Source organism: Mustelus asterias, chromosome 28 (assembly GCF_964213995.1).
Source record: "Mustelus asterias chromosome 28, sMusAst1.hap1.1, whole genome shotgun sequence".
NCBI classification, from domain to species: Eukaryota; Metazoa; Chordata; class Chondrichthyes; order Carcharhiniformes; family Triakidae; genus Mustelus; species Mustelus asterias.
In genome coordinates, this window is record NC_135828.1 from 795268 (window position 1) to 812014 (window position 16747).

Sequence of the window (16747 nt, forward strand, 5' to 3'; positions counted from 1 at the left end):
TGCAAGAGGAACATAGCACTGCCTGCACACCCATCCCCTCTAGATACCTTGCCAGTACCAGGTAGAAACAGCAAAAATGAATTAAACTCACCCCTGCTCGCCCTTTCTGCCTAAGCCCTGAGAGCCAAAGCCCTTATAGCTCGCACTCTGCTTCCCACTGACTCCTCTGCCCGCTTCCGACGCTGCCAGCTGTATACTGCAGCCTACCTTTTATACTTTGTGAGCTTAAAAAACCCTTCCCAGACACCTTAGCAGCCCACTTCCGGTTTTCACTTTAAACTTAAGAAAAATACTACTACAAAAGTAAAGGCCAAAAAAAAACACACACTAACTGATTAAATAAATAAATAAATCTCTCACCAGCACTCCTGCCTCCAATCACTCCCTCTTTGCTTGCTCCAGTGGAACAATTCCTCACAACAATTTTAGTTGTGAGGAATTGAATATCATCTTACAACTGCCACTGCGCATCCGCTGTCCTACCTTTTAGCCTTCCTGCCCACTCTACTCAGGCATGAGGACAGATTTGGCCCATGTAATTCCCTTTGTTTAATTCCAAAACGCTAGTGTGGTACTCCACTTTCTCACCCCCAAACTGAATTTTGAATTCTATCATACTATGGTCACTACTCCCTAGAAGGATCCCTAACTATGGGGTCATCAATTAATCCCCCCTCATTACACGATATCAAATCTAGAGTAGCCTGCTCCCTGATTGGTTCCACAACGTACTGTTCCAAGAAACAATCTCTAATACATTCAATGAACTCTGCCTCCAGGCTAGCCTTGCCAATTTGATTCTTCCAATCTATGTGCATTTTAAAATCACCCATGATTATTGCCTTACCTTTCTTGCAAGCTCCCAGTATTTACTGGTTTATACTATGCCCCACTGCAGAACTACTGCTTGGGGATCTATAGATTACTCTTAGCAAGTACTTCTTCCCTTTGCTATTTCTTATTTCTACCCAGACTGATTCCACATCTCGATCTCCCATGCTTATGTCATTTCTCATTACAGCACTGATTCCTTTCTTTACCACCTCCTTTTCCTTTTAGTCTATCTTTCCGAAATGCTGAGTACCCTTGGATATTCAATTCCCAGACCTGGTCTCCTTGTAACCATGTCTCAGTAATTGCCACCAGATCATACCCTTTTGTTTCTGTTTGCACCTTTAACTCATTAATTTTGTTCCGAATGCTTCGTGCATTTCCCTACTCTTTTGTAATTCCTTGGTGCATAAAGACATTCACCCGTTCTGTCCCTCACCTTTCTTGTCTGGTAACCGTTCGCCACATCACTAACCTGCACTCTTATCACCATCTTTAATTTGGGTTTTCTAATTTCTCTTACAACTAAAATTCTCCCCCCCCCCCCTAAAAACTACCAAATTTTGCTGCCCCTTGCTGTTTCTTAGCTTCTCCCAAATTGATTTCACATCTAAGATCCTCTCGCACTAATGTGCTAATCTTATACTTCATTAGCAGTAGTCCCCCACCTCATTTTTGTTTTTGCCTATCCTCAAATGTCAAATACACTTGAACATGCAATTCTCAGCCTTGGTCACGCCATGTTGTCTTAATGGCCATTAGATCATACCAGTTTACTTTCATTTATGCTGTCAATTCATCTATCTTGTTGCTAATACTGTGTGCATTCAAATAGAATGCCTTTAATTATTTTTCTTTATTATTTTCACAACCTCTAGCTTTGTTTGCTGGTATACTTTTAAGTTTGTACACACTGTCCCTTCCTGCCATGCTCAGAAGATCAATTCCCTAGTTTGCTACCTTGCTGTCTTGGCTTGTCTTCTCTCTTTAATCACATCTTCCCTAAACTAATCCTTCACCTCCACTATTTAGTTTAAAGCCCTCTCTATACTAAAGGATTTTAGAGTCCTATTTTGTAATAATTTTAGTCTTTCTGAACTCCAACTTTTGTCAAGCGTAAACTAGGTGTAAACGTTGTACATGAAGTTTTGGTACAAGGGAACCTGTATTTATAATGGATCAGTGCAGATCTTAACATTTAGAAGACTGGTACAAAACAAACATGGGAATTTGGCATTATAAAATCACCAAGTTGGAAGAATGATGCCTTTTGCAAGGCTCTGGAGCCTTTTAAAGTTTCCAATCTATGCTTTGTTGAAAGAGCCCTTATTAAAAAAAATCATTATAAAGTGTTTGAGGGGCTACAATTGGTTGAAAGCATGTTATTAAGTGAAATTTACTTCGAATAAATTGAAGTGTAATGAAGTTGGTTAATTCACAGTTGTTCATGGAAGTATGCACATTCATTGTAATGTCAAAAGGTGGGCAATAAATTCAAGGCACAATGTAACATTAAAAGCAGCAATATCGGTGATACTCTTCAAAATAGTCTGTCAAACAGTTGTTACTTTGTTAACATTTTTCCTTTGCAGTTGAGATATTCATTCTTCAAGCTATGACGTCACGTTTTTTGGACCATTTAGATGTATTGCAGATTCTGGTGTACAGCTGGAGTAGATTTTTTTTTGAAACAACTTTTGGGTCTTAGTCTAGGGTATTGACCTGGTTCAGATGTCTGTCAGGCAGTGAATTTAGGATAATGTTATCTGACTCTTAATTTGTTCTTGGGATACTGCAACTGGGATGCTGCCAGAGTCCATAGCCTTTACTGTATCCAGTGCCTTCAGCTGTTTCTTCATATCATCTGACATTACTGATTTTTTTTTCCTTTGCCAACTCTCAAACTGACTTTTCAAGTGTATAACTCATCTGTCTACCTGTTTGACATCTTGCCTTGCCCATAACAAGAACAGTGTAAAACCAGTTTTTGTTGCTGAGATTTTGGTGGTAATGTATGAATTTGCCCACTGATATTACTATTAGTGTGGATATTGGTCATGACGTGACATCTGTTGCAATTCTGCATAAAACACCAGAAATAATGGGTCTCCATTAGGCAAAAACATGGATGAAAATTTGGTTGCAATATTTGTATCCAGAAGCAGATGGAAGAACATTTCGGGCAGAAATTATACCTTTGAGATTTTGATTTTTTCAACTGCAGTGTAGTGTTTGCTGGTTGCTGGCATCCTTGCAGCGGTGTCTGAGGGCATCCAGTTATTTGGATATTGAGCTTAGACCCCAGTACCTGAAACCAGCTGCAGACCATGTGAAAGTAGCACAGAACCTATGTGTCATCATTTAACAAGTTTGTGATAGAAAATTGTTACACAAATGGGAGAGCACCCATTAGAAACATGCACTTTTTCTCCACCAACCCTTTCTTTGAGAGAAGCTGTTCCTACATACTGTTACAATCCAATTAGGGATCAGTAACATTTTGATTAAAGTAGACTAAGTTTGAAATCCCAGATACCCACAAGGGGAATAAATCCATAATATTCCTGGTTTTAAACGAACAATTTACAATATCTATCTTATACTCTAACATTTTGAATTAACATAAGGTAAATATGAATTAAGACCGTAAGAGAAAGGAGCAGAATTTGGCCCATCGAATCTGCTCCACCATTCAATCATGATTCTCATGCCCATTCTCCTGCCTTCTCTCCATAACCCTTGATCCTCTTATTGATCAAGAACATATCTATCTCTGTCTTAAAGACACGCAATGACCTGGCCTCCACAGCCCCGGAGTTCCACAGATTCACCACCCTCTGGCTGAAGAAATTCCTCCTCATCTCAGTTTTAAAGGGATGTTCCTTCGCTCTGAGGTTGTGCCCTTGAGTTCTAGTCTCTCCCACTAGTGGAAACGTCCTCTCCATGTCCACTCTATCTAGGCCTCTCATATTCTGCAAGTTTCCATTAGATCCCCCCTCATCCTATAGACCCAGACTCCTCAACTGCCCCTTGTATGACAAACCCTTCATTCCTGAGATCATCCTTATGGATCTCCTTTGGACCCTCTCCAAGGCCAGCACATTCTTCTTTGAGTATGGGGCCCAAAACTACTCTCAATATTCCAAATGGGTTCTGACCAGAGCCTTGTACAGCCTCAGCAGTACATCCCTGCTCTTGTATGCTAGCCCTCTAGAAATGAATGCCAACATTGAATTTGCCTTCCTAACTGCCAACTGAACCTGCACGTTAACCTTAACTCCCAAGGACCAGGACTCCCAAGTCTCTTTGGGCTTCAGATTTCCAAAGCCTTTCCCCATTTAGAAATTAGTCTATGCTATTAAGAGGCAAACTGTAGTCAAACACACTACACAGTGATGCAGGCATGAATCAGACAGACCCAATGGATTTCTCAGCAATCCACCCAGACATCAGTGAGTCACAAAATCTCATTAAAGCTCTCTCCCTCGCAAGTGATTTCAATCCCTCACTTTCAAAGATATAGCCTCTGAATTCCCTCCAAAGCTGTGCTGACTTGGACTGCCTCAATGACTGCTCACCTCCCAATAGTTTAACCTGTGGGATTCACAAGCTGCACTCCTGCCTCTAACTACCATTACAATTCCAGCCTTTTCACAAACTACAAGCTTCACTAAGTTCGTGCTGCCGCTGGGCTTCTCCAAACTCCATCTCCTGGCTGCAGTGAACTATAAATATCTCCCGGGACTTCTGAGTCCTAACTGCCTCTAGCATGGAACAAGTGACCTTTCACCACTTCTCAGCTCCCCAGCATTTCTGAGCTTGAACGACATCAAGCGGCTCCCAGAGTTTCTTTGTGAGCTGCAAACCACACAAGGCCCAAACTGTAACTTACAGATGCACTGAGTGGCTTCCAGGACATTTCTGAGCCTTAACTGCCTGGAGTCTGATAACAGCAGCACCTTTTCGATTATAGAGCCTCTTTCCCCTGCTGTAACATGAAGATAAATTGAAACCAGAGCGCCTTAAGCTCCACCCATCTCCGTGATGATGTAGCCTTTCAGCATTCATTCAATGCTATTAAACTAATTTAGCTCAAACACTCGAAACAAAACATTTCTCGAGACTGCACTTCTTTATCTGTAGTGTAGACATCTTGGGTGGATATCTCCAGCCGTTGCCGCTGGCAGGATCTTCCTGTCCCACCAATGGCGACTCCCTGCCACCGGTTCTCTGGCAGAGGGTGTGAGCAACAGGAAACCCTTTGACAGTGGTGGGACCAGAGAATCTTCCATCAGCCAGTGACAGGCTGTTTGCTCCACCACTAAGCATTGAGGGGGGAGGGGGGGGGGGGGGGGGGAGGGGGGGTATAAAGTCCCACCCCACGTCTCCAGTTTTCCAGCCAAGTAAACCTACCTGTTGTGTCATGGCTCCCATCTTTTTTATTCTGACTCTACTGAACAAATTTTCTAAACTGCCAATTTCTTTTTGGTGTTCTGGCAATCTCTAAAGCCCAGAAGTTTAGTTGCCTTACCTTCACAACAATGATTCCCAAAACTTAACATTCCAACTAAAATATTAACTTGAACCATAACTGCAATATTCATCACAATATTTAAGATATTCCCCAACAATATGACCATTCTCCCTCATCAAATGTAGAACATTACTCCTGATAGGAGAGAGTGGGTGAAAAGTGCAATTGTGCTTTTGTCCACTGGAATATTACTAAACATAGTATATAGGAAGCCCTGTTCGATCCTCAGCTTGGTTAATTCATGGTCTTCCAGATTTAAGTTGGGGATAGAAGGGAAATTTTGGCTTTACAACCTTGAAGAAAGGAATGAGTGAATTACTTCAGAGTCGTAGGCAATTGATAAAGCCTGAATTATTTTAAACAATGAACTGAGGATACTGGTTGAAAGTAGAAATAGGTAACAAACTAACTTTAGGACTTGTGTCAAGAAGTTATTCAGAGTGGTGAACATATGGGGTGGACATCCATGTGGACATTTGTAATGGTTGAACAAGAATGAGCAAGATTTGCCTTGCTGATCCTTAAGTGCCTGAGTAAAAAAGATTGAAGTAATTTACATAGAAACATAGAAAATGGGTGCAGGAATGGGCCATTCGGCCCTTCGAGCCTGCACCACCATTCAATATGATCATGGTTGATCATGCACTTTCAGTATCCCACTCCCACTTTCTCTCCATACCCCTTGATCCCTTTAACCACAAGGGCCACGTCCAGCTCCCTCTTGAACATACCTAACGAACTGGCCCCAACAGCTTTCTGTGGTAGAGAATTCCACAGGTTCACAACTCTCTTCAGTGAAGAAATTCTTCCTCATCTCAGTCCTGAATGGCTTATCCCTTATTCTTAGACTGTGACCCCTAGTTCAGCACTTCCCCAACATCAGGAACATTCTTCCCGCATCTAGCCTGTCCACTCCCATCAGGATTTTATGTTTCTATGAGATCCCCTCTCATTCTTCTAAATTCCAGTGAGTACAAGCCCAGTCGATCCAGTCTCTCTTAATATGTCAGTCCTGCCATTCCAGGAATCAGTCTAGTGAACCTTCGCTGGACTCCCTCAATAGCAAGAATGTCCTTCCTCAGACTAGGAGACCAAAACTGCACACAATACTCAAGGTGTGGCCTCACCAAGGCCCTGTATAATTGCAGCAAGACATCCTCACTCCTATACTCAAATCCTCTTGCTATGAAGGCCAGCATGCCATTAGCTTTCCCCACTGCCTGCTGTACCTGCATGCCAACCTTCAGCAACCGTTCTACCATGACACTCAGGTCACATTGCACTTCCCCTTTTCCGAAACTGCCACCATTCAGATAATCCTGTTTTTTGCCACCAAAGTGGCACATTTATCCACATTATTTTGCATTTACCAAGTCTTTGCCCACTCAGCCAGCCTGTCCAAGTCACCCTGCAGCCTCTTGTTATCCCCACAGCACACACTGCTACCCTGCTTAATGCCACCTGCAAATTTGGAGATATTGCTTTCTATTCCTTCGACCAAATCATTAATGTATATTGTGAATAGCTGGGGTCCCAGCGCTGAACTATGCAGTACCCCTCCTAGTCACTGCCTGTCACTCTGAAAAGAGCCTGTTTATTCCCACTTCTCTATCCACGTCAATACATTACCCCCAATACCATGAGCTTTAATTTTGTTGACTAATCTCTTGTGTGGGTCCTTGTCAAAAACCTTTTGAAAGTCCAGATGCACAACATCCACTGGTTTATCCCTGTCTACTCTACTGGTCACATGCTCAAAAAATTCCAGAAGATTTGTCAAGCACCATTTCCCTTTAGTCAATCCATGCTGACTTGGACCGATCCTGTCATCACTTTCCAAATGCTATTATTTCATCCTTAATAATTGACTCCAGCATTTTCCCCACCACCGATGTCAGTCTAACCGGTCTATAACTCCCCGTTTTCTCTCTCCCTTTTTAAAAAGTGGGGTTACATTAGCTACCCTCCAATCCACTGGAACTCTTCCAGAGTCTATAGAATGCTGGAAAATGATCTCCAATGTGTCCACTATTTCTAGGGTCACTTCCTTGAGTACTTTGGGATGCAGAGCAACCGGCCCTGGAGACTTGTCGGGTTTTAATCCCAGCAATTTCCCCAATACAATTTCCTGACTAATAAGGATTTCCTTTAGTTCTTCTTTCATGCTAGACCCTCTGTCCCCCAGTATTTCTGGAAGGTTATTTGTGTCCTCCTCAGTAAAAACAGAGTCAAATTATTTGCTCAGCTGGTCTGCCATCTCTTTGCCCGTTATGAATTCACTTAATTCTAACTGTAAAGAGCCTACGTTTGTCTTCACTAGTCTTTTTCTCTTCACATATCTATAGAACCTTTTGCAGTCAGTTTTTATGTTTTCTGCAAGCTTACTCTCGTATTGTATTTTCCCCTTCTGAATTAAACCCATTGTCGTCCTCTGCTGGGTTTAAATTTCTCCCAGGCCTCAGGTTTGCTGCTTTTTCTGGCCAATTTATAAGCCTCCTCTTTGGCTTTAACACTATCCCTGATCTCCCTTATTGGCCATGGATGAGCCATCTTCCCTATTTTATTCTTATGCCAGACAGTGATGTACAGTTGTTGCAGTTCATCCATGTGTTCTTTAAATGTCTGCCATTGCCTATCCACTGTCAACCCCTTAAGTATCCTTTGCCAGCTTATCTTAGAGTCATAGAGGTTTACAGCATGGAAACAGGCCCTTCGGCCCAACTTGTCCATGCCGCCCTTTTTTTTTTAAACCCCCTAAGTTAATCCCAATTGCACGCATTTGGCTCATATCCCCCTATACCCATCGTACCCATGTAACTATCTAAATGCTTTTTAAAACACAAAATTGTACCCGCCTCTACTACTACCTCTGGCAGCTTGTTCCAGACACTCGCCACCCTCTGTGTGAAAAAATTGCCCCTCTGGACACTTTTGTATCTCTCCCCTCTCACCTTAAACCTATGCCCTCTAGTTTTAGACTCCCCTACCTTTGGGAAAAGATATTGACTATCTCGCTGATCTGTACCCCTCATTACTTTATAGACCTCTATCAGATCACCCCTCAGTCTTCTAGGCTCCAAAGAAAAAAGTCCCAGTCTATCCAGCCTCTCTTTATAACTCAGTCCATCAAGTCCCGGTAGCATCCTAGTAAATCTTTTCTGCACTCTTTCTAGTTTAATAATATCCTTTCTATAATAGGGTGACCAGAATTGCACACAGTATTCCAAGTGTGGCCTTACCAATGTCTTGTACAACTTCAACAAGACATTCCAACTCCTGTATTCAATGTTCTGACCAATGAAACCAAGCATGCCGAATGCCTTCTTCACCACTCTGTCTACCTGTGACTCCGCTTTCAAGGAGCTATGAACATGTACTCCTAGATCTCTTTGTTCTGTAACTCTCCCCAGTGCCCTACCATTACCTGAGGAAGTCCTGCCCTGGTTCAATCTACCAAAATGCATCACCACACATTTATCTAAATTAAACTGCATCCGCCATTCGTCAGCCCACTGGCCCAATTGATCAAGATCAAGATCCCGTTGCAATTGGAAATAACTTTCTTCACTGTCCACTATGCCACCAATCTTGGTGTCATCTGCAAACTTACTAACCATGCCTCCTATATTCTCATCCAAATCATTAATATAAATGACAAATAACAGTGGACCCAACACTGATCCCTGAGGCACACCGCTGGTCACAGGCCTCCAGTTTGAAAAACAATTCTCTACAACCACCCTCTGGCTTCTGTAAAGAAGCCAATTTTGTATCCATTTAGATACCCCTCACCCTGGATCCCGTGAGATTTAACCTTATGCAACAACCTGCCATGCGGTACCTTGTCAAAGGCCTTGCTAAAGTCCATGTAGACAACATCAACTGCACTGCCCTCATCTACCTTCTTGGTTACCCCTTCAAAAAACTCAATCAAATTTGTGAGGCGTGATTTTCCACTCACAAAGCCATGCTGACTGTCCCTAATCAGTCCTTGTGTCTCTAAATGCCTGTAGATCCTGTCTCTCAAAATACCTTCCAACAATTTACCCACCACAGATGTGAGGCCCACTGGCCTGTAGTTCCCAGGCTTTTCCCTGCAGCCCTTTTTAAACAAAGGCACAACATTTGCCATTCTCCAATCTTCAGGCACCTCACCGATGACAATCGATGATTCAAATATCTCGGCTAGGGGACCTGCAATTTCTTCCCTAGCCTCCCACAATGTCCTGGGATACACTTCATCAGGTCCCGGGGATTTATCTTCCTCGATGCGCTTTAAGACTTCCAGCCCCTCCTTCTCTGTGACATGTACACTCCTCAAGACATCACTATTTATTTTCCCAAGTTCCCTAACATCCATGCTTTTCTCAACAGTAAATACTGATGAGAAATATTCATTTAGCATCTCACCCATCTCTTGTGGATCCGCACATAGATGACCTTGTTGATCCTTAAGAGGCCTTACTCTCTCCCTTGTTAATCTTTTGCCCTTTATGTATTTGTAGAAGCTCTTTGGATTCTCCTTTGCCTTATCTGCCAGAACAATCTCGTGTCCCCTTTTTTCCCTCCTGATTTCTCTCTTAACTCTACTCCTACACTCCCTATACTCTTCAAGGGATTGACTTGATCCGAGCTGCCTATGCATGTCATGTGCCTCTTTCTTCTTCTTGACCAGGGCCTCAATATCCCGAGTCATCTAGGGTTCCCTACTTCTGCCAATCTTGCCCTTCACTCTAAGAGGAATGTGTTTACCCTGAACCCTGGTTAACACACTTTTGAAAACGTGCCGCTTACCAGACATCCCTTTGCCTTCCCACAGACTCCCCCAATTAACTTTTGAAAGTTCCTGCCTTGCCCCAATTTAGAATTTTAACTTTTGGGACAGACCTATCATTCTCCATAGCTATCTTAAAACTAATAGAACTATGGCCACTGGTCCCAAAGTGATCCTTCACTAACACGTCTGTCACCTGCCCTTCCTTATTTCCCAAAAGGAGGTCAGGTTTTGCCCCCTCTCCAGTCGGGCCATCCACATACTGAATTAAAATTCCTTCTGAACACACTCAACAAATTTCTCTCCATCCAACCCTCTTAATACTATGGCTGTCCCAGTCAATGTTGGGAAAGTTAAAATCTCCGACTATTACCATCCCATTTTTCTTGGAGCTGCGTGTAATCTCCTTACATGTTTGCTCCTCAATTTCCCGCCGACTATTTGGGGGCCTATAGTACAACCCTATCAAAGTGATTTCTCCCTCCTTATTTCTCAGTTCTACCCATATAGACTCAGTGGCCGAACCCTCGGATATATCCCCTCTCAGTATGGCCGTGATGCTTTCCCTAATCAAAAATGCAACTCCCCCTCCTCTCTTACCTCCTGTTCTATCTTTCCTATAGCATCTGTACCCTGGAACATTGAGCTGCCAGTCCTGTCCCTCCCTTAGCTATGTTTCAGTAATTGCTATCATATTCCAGTCCCATGTACCCATCCATGCCCTGAGTCCATCTGCCTTGCCCGTCAGGCCTCTTGCATTGAAATAAATGCAGTTTAATCTGGACTTCCCTTGCACTCTGTCCTGCTTTTGCCTGATCTGTCTGGTACTAGGTTTACTGACGCTGCCTTTACTAATTAATGTGCTCTCTTTAACTTCTGTGCTGTCCTCAACCTTCTCTTCTGTCTCCCTACTGCTTTGGATCGTAGCCAATGCACATCTCATACCACCAAAGTTAGCTTTCCTAAAGTTCAGGACCCTAGTCTCAGACTTAACTGTGTCACTCTTCATTTTAATGAAGAATTCTACCATATTATGGTCACACTTCCCCAAAGGATCTCGCACCACAATGTTGCTAATTAATCCTCTCGTTGCACAATACCCAGTCCAGGATGGCCTGCTCTCGAGTTGGTTCATTGCCATATTGGTCAAGAAAACCATCCCTTATACATTCCAAGAAATCCTCCTCCCTCGCATTGCTACCAGTTTGGTGAGCCCAATCAATATACAGATTGAAGTCACCCATAATAACTACTGTACCCTCACTGCACGAATCTCTAATTTCCTGCTTGATGCCATCCGCAACCTCTCTACTACTGTTTGGTGGTCTATACACTACTCCCACTAGCATTTTTTTGTCCTTTGGTGTTCCTCAGCTCCACCATACAGTTCCACATCATCCAGACTAATGTCCTTCCTTACTCTTGCTTTAATCTTCTCTTTAACCAGCAATGCTACCCCACTCCCCTTTCCTTTCCATCTATCTTTCCTGAATATTGAATACCCCTGGGTGTTGAGTTCCCATCCCTGGTCACCCTGGAGCCAGGACTCCATAAGACATAGGAGCAGAATTAGGCCACTCGGCTCATCGAGTCTGCTCTGTCATTCAATCATGGCTGATATTTTTCTCATCCGCATTCTCCTGCCGTTTCCCCATAACCCCTGATCCCCTTATTAATCAAGAACCTAAAGACACTCAATGACCTGGCTTCCACAGCCTTCTGCGGCAAAGAGTTCCACAGATTCACCATTCTCTGGCTGAAGAAATTCCTCCTCATCTCTGTTTTAAAAGATCATCCCTTTAGCCTGAGTTTGTGCCCTCTGGTCCTAGTTTTTCCTACTAGTGGAAACATCCTCTCCACGTCCACTCAATCCAGGCCTTGCATATCCTGTAAGTTTCAATTGGATCCCCCCTCATCCTTCTGAACTCCCAACGAGTACAGACCCAGGGTCCTCAACCGTTCCTCGTATGACAAGCTCTTCATTCCAGGGATCATTCTTGTGAATCTCCTCTGGACCCTTTCCAAGGCCAGCACATCCTTCCTTGGATATGGGGCCCAAAACTGCTCACAATACTCCAAATGGGGTCTGACCAGAGCTTTATACAGCCTCAGAAGTACATCCCTGCTCTTGTATTCTAGCCCTTTCAACATGAATGCTAACATTGCATTTGCCTTCCTAACTGCCAACTGAACCTGCACATTAACCTTAAGAGAACCTTGAACAATGACTCCCAAGTCCCTTTGTGTTTCTGATTTCCTAAGCATTTTCCCATTTAGAAAATAGTCTATGCCTCCATTCCTCCTTCCAAACTGCATAACCTCACACTTTTCCACATTGTATTCCATCTGCCACTTCTTTGCCCACTCTCCCAACATATTCTAGTCCTTCTGCAGCCCCCCCTCAATACTACCTGTAACTCTACATATCTTTGTATCATCTGCAAACTTAGCAACAGTGCCTTCAGGTCCTTCCTCCAAATTGTTAATGTATATTGTGAAAAGTTGTGGTCCCAGCACTGACCCCTGAGGCACACCACTAGTCACCGGCTGCCATCCTGAAAAAGATTCCTTTATCCCCACTCTCTGCCTTCTACCAGTCGACCAATCCTCTATCCCTTAACACTATGGGCACCTAACTTATTTAACAATCTCCTATGCGGCACCTTGTCAAAGGCCTTCTGGAAACCTAAATAAGTCACGTCCACTGGTTCTCCTTTATCTAACTTTCTTGTTACCTCAAAGAACTCAAACAGATTTGTCAGACATGACCTCCCCTTGACAAAGCCGTGCTGACTCAGTCCTACTGTATCATGCACTTCCAAGTACTCTGCGATCTCATCTTTAACAATGGACTCTAAAATCTTGCCAATGACCGAAGTCAGGCTAGCTAGCTTATAATTTCTTGTCTGCTGCCTCCCTCCCTACTTAAACAGTGGTGTTACATTAGTTATTTTCCAGTCCTCTGGTACCCTCCCTGCCTCCAGTGATTCCTGAAAGATCGCCACCAATGCCTCCACAATTACCTCAGCTATCTCTTTTAGAACCCTGGGGTGTAGTCCATCGAGCCCAGGTGGTTTATCCACCTTCAGACCTTTCAGTTTCCCCAGAACCTTCCCCTTAGTGATGGCCACTACACTCACCTGTGCCACCTGACCCTCCTGCAGCTCTGGCATCCCACTGGTGTCTTCCACCATGAATCCATGATCCCAATTACATGATATCCGTTAATGACTGTCCGCGCAGTTAATTCATCCACCATATTACAAATGCTCATCGCATTGAGCCTTCAGGCTTTTTTTTGGCATTTATTGCCACCTTAGAATTATGATGTAATATGGCCCTTTTTGATTTTTTTCTTTCGTTTCTTTGCCTTCCACTTTCCCCCTTACTGCCTTTTGTTTCTGTCTCCACTTTACTTCCCTCTGATTTCCTGCATTGGTTCCCACGCCCCTGCCATATTAATTTAGACCCTCCCCAACAGCACTAGCAGACACTCCCCCTCGGACATTGGTTCCAGTCCTCCCCAGGTGCAGACCATCTGATTTGTACTGGTCCCTGTTTGCAGTAACCATCAAATCTTTGTTGAGATGGGTTGCTTTAACTCCAGATGATTCTGGAGTTTAAGTGATTACCTGATTTAGCCTGGCTTTGTTGTTAGACTGCGTGGCAGTAAGGTTCACTAATTAATAAGTCTGAAGTTCAGAGCACCTTGACCTGGCACACTTAGCTTAATGTATTGTGATTAAATGTGGTGATGTGTATTGGAACATTCTTTGCAGCCTTGTATAAGCTTGCATCAAAATCTGCTACAGTAAATTGGATTAAAAAGCTACAGTTAAAACTATGGCGCATTGATATCTTGTACCAGATGAGCAAAGCCTGAAGTTTATTTTGGACTCTGACCACATCCCTGGAATCCTGCATTATTTTCTGACAAAATGAATTATGCCACACAATCAGGGATGAGTAGCAGTGGCACTGTCAGACCTGAAGTCTGGTTCAGGGAAGGGCCATTGATGTTGGAATAGTGCAGTTAGCCCTTTAGCCATCATTGGGTAATTAGTCAAATCGAAACAGTTAGTGGGAAATCCTGGTGAATAGACTGCTGAGCACTTCCCGATTCCCAAGTCTTGAGAATGTTTTGGAAGTTAAGACTGAATACACTGAATTATGCCTTGGAAAAGCAGCCAACATAATCAAGGACCCCCCACACACCCCCAGAATACTCTCTTCCACCTTCCTCCATCGGGAAAAAGATACAAAAGTCTGAAAACACGTACTATCCAATTCAAAAACAGCTTCTTCCTGCTACCATCAGACTTTTGAATGGATCTACCTTATATAAAGTTGATCCCTAGCTATGTTCTGCACATTCTGCATTCTTCTTTCTTTCCCTATGGACAGTGTATTTTGTCTGTTTAGCGTGCAAGAAACAATACTTTTCACTGTATACTAATACATGTGACAAATCAAATATCCACCTTAAAGCAGATAGGTGTTCAGTTTAATGTCTTGTCCAAAAGATGGCACCTCAGACAGTGCAGCACTCCCTCTGTACTGCACCATGATATTGGCCTAGATTATATGAGCAAAATTCTGGAGTAAAAATTCTGCTTTAAAATGTGTGGAAACAGGAGTATTTGCATCAAATTTAATTAGTCTGGTAGTAAGGGAATAACTTCAAAGCTGGGGACTTGTTGATTAGGTACAGTGAGCCAGATTGAGCTTGGGTCAGGGGAACTCTGGCATGGAATGTGTGAGGTGCAGGCTCGTTGGTAGTGTGGCATCTTCTCACCATCTGAGCAGAGCCTTTGGAAATTTCTGGGGCATTTTTAGAAGTCTTGGTGTGAGATTTCTTTGCTCTCCATTTGACTGCATTTAGTTGGCAAATCAAGATTGGAACTTCTGCACAGCTAATACTGCAGTTGTCAATCCAGTTCATGCCAGTATCCAGAATCCTGAGCTTGGCTGTTATAAGCTTGTAAAACTTAGTTTCAGCTGTGAAAAGGGAGGGAGTGGTGTTTGTTGATGGGAGATGGAGCAGAAGGGGCAGTTTGGTTAATGTACATCTCCATTTTCTACAAAACATGCCATTTTGTGTCATTACCAAGTTGAGGATGGTTTTAGAACATAGAACGTAGAACAGTACAGCACAGAACATTCCCTTCAGCCCACGATGTTGTGCTGAGCTTTATCTGAAACCAAGATAAAGCTATCCCACTCCCGATCATCCTGGTGTGCTTCATGTGCCTATCCAATAACTGCTTAAATGTTCCTAAAGTGTCTGACTCCACTATCACTGCAGGCAGTCCATTCCACACCCCAACCACTCTCTGCGTAAAGAACCTACCTCTGATATCCTTCCTATATCTCCCACCATGAACCCTATAGTTATGCCCCCTTGTAATAGCTCCATCCACCCGAGGAAATCGTCTTTGAACGTTCACTCTATCTATCCCCTTCATCATTTTATAAACCTCTATCAAGTCTCCCCTCAACCTCCTCCGCTCCAGAGAGAACAGCCCTAGCTCCCTCAACCTTTCCTCATAAGACCTACCCTCCAAACCAGGCAGCATCCTGGTAAATCTCCTTTGCACTCTTTCCAGCGCTTCCACATCCTTCTTATAGTGAGGTGACCAGAACTGCACACAGTATTCCAAATGTGGTCTCACCTGTACAATTGCAGCATAACCCCACGGCTCTTAAACTCCAACCCGCTGTTAATAAAAGCTAACACACTATAGGCCGCCTTCATAGTTCTATCCACTTGAGTGGCAACCTTCAGAGATCTGTGGATATGGACCCCAAGATCTCTCTGTTCCCCCATAGTCTTCAGAACCCTACCTTTGACCCTGCAATCCACATTTAAATTAGTCCTACCAAAATGAATCACCTCACATTTATCAGGGTTAAACTCCATCTGCCATTTTTCAGTCCAGCTTTGCATCCTAGCTATGTCTCTTTGTAGTCTACAACAGCCCTCCACCTCATCCACTACTCCATCAATCTTGGTGTCATCAGCAAATTTACTGATCCACCCTTCAGCCCCCTCCTCCAAGTCATTAATAAAAATCACAAATAGCAGAGGACCAAGCACTGACTCCTGTGGCACTCCGCTAGCAACCTGCCTCCAGTCCGAAAATTTTCCATCCACCACCACCCTCTGTCTTCGATCAGATAACCAGTTACCTATCCAATCGGCCAACTTTCCCTCTATCCCACACCTCCTTACTTTCATCATAAGCTGACCATGGGGGACCTTATCAAACGCCTTACTAAATCCATGTATATGACATCAACTGCCCTACCTTCATCAACACACTTAGTTACCTCCTCAAAAAATTCTTTCAAATTTGTGAAGCACGACTTGCCCTTCACGAATCCGTGCTGACTATCCCGGATTAATCCGCATCTTTCTAAATGGTCGTAAATCCCATCCCTAAGGACCTTTTCCATCAACTTACCAACCACCGAAGTAAGACTAACCGGCCTATAATTACCAGGGTCATTTCTATTCCCTTTCTTAAACAGAGGAACAACATTCGCCACTCTCCAGTCCTCTGGCACTATCCCCATGGACAGTGAGGACCCAAAGATCAAAGTAAAAG

At 43.4% G+C, this 16747-nt stretch overlaps 1 protein-coding gene across 3 annotated transcripts in view; it reads left to right on the top strand.

The window, feature by feature from the left end:
- Positions 1-16747, top strand: part of LOC144480178 (wings apart-like protein homolog) — a 207245-nt gene that overhangs the window by 108280 nt on the left and 82218 nt on the right. The window lies entirely within an intron of this gene.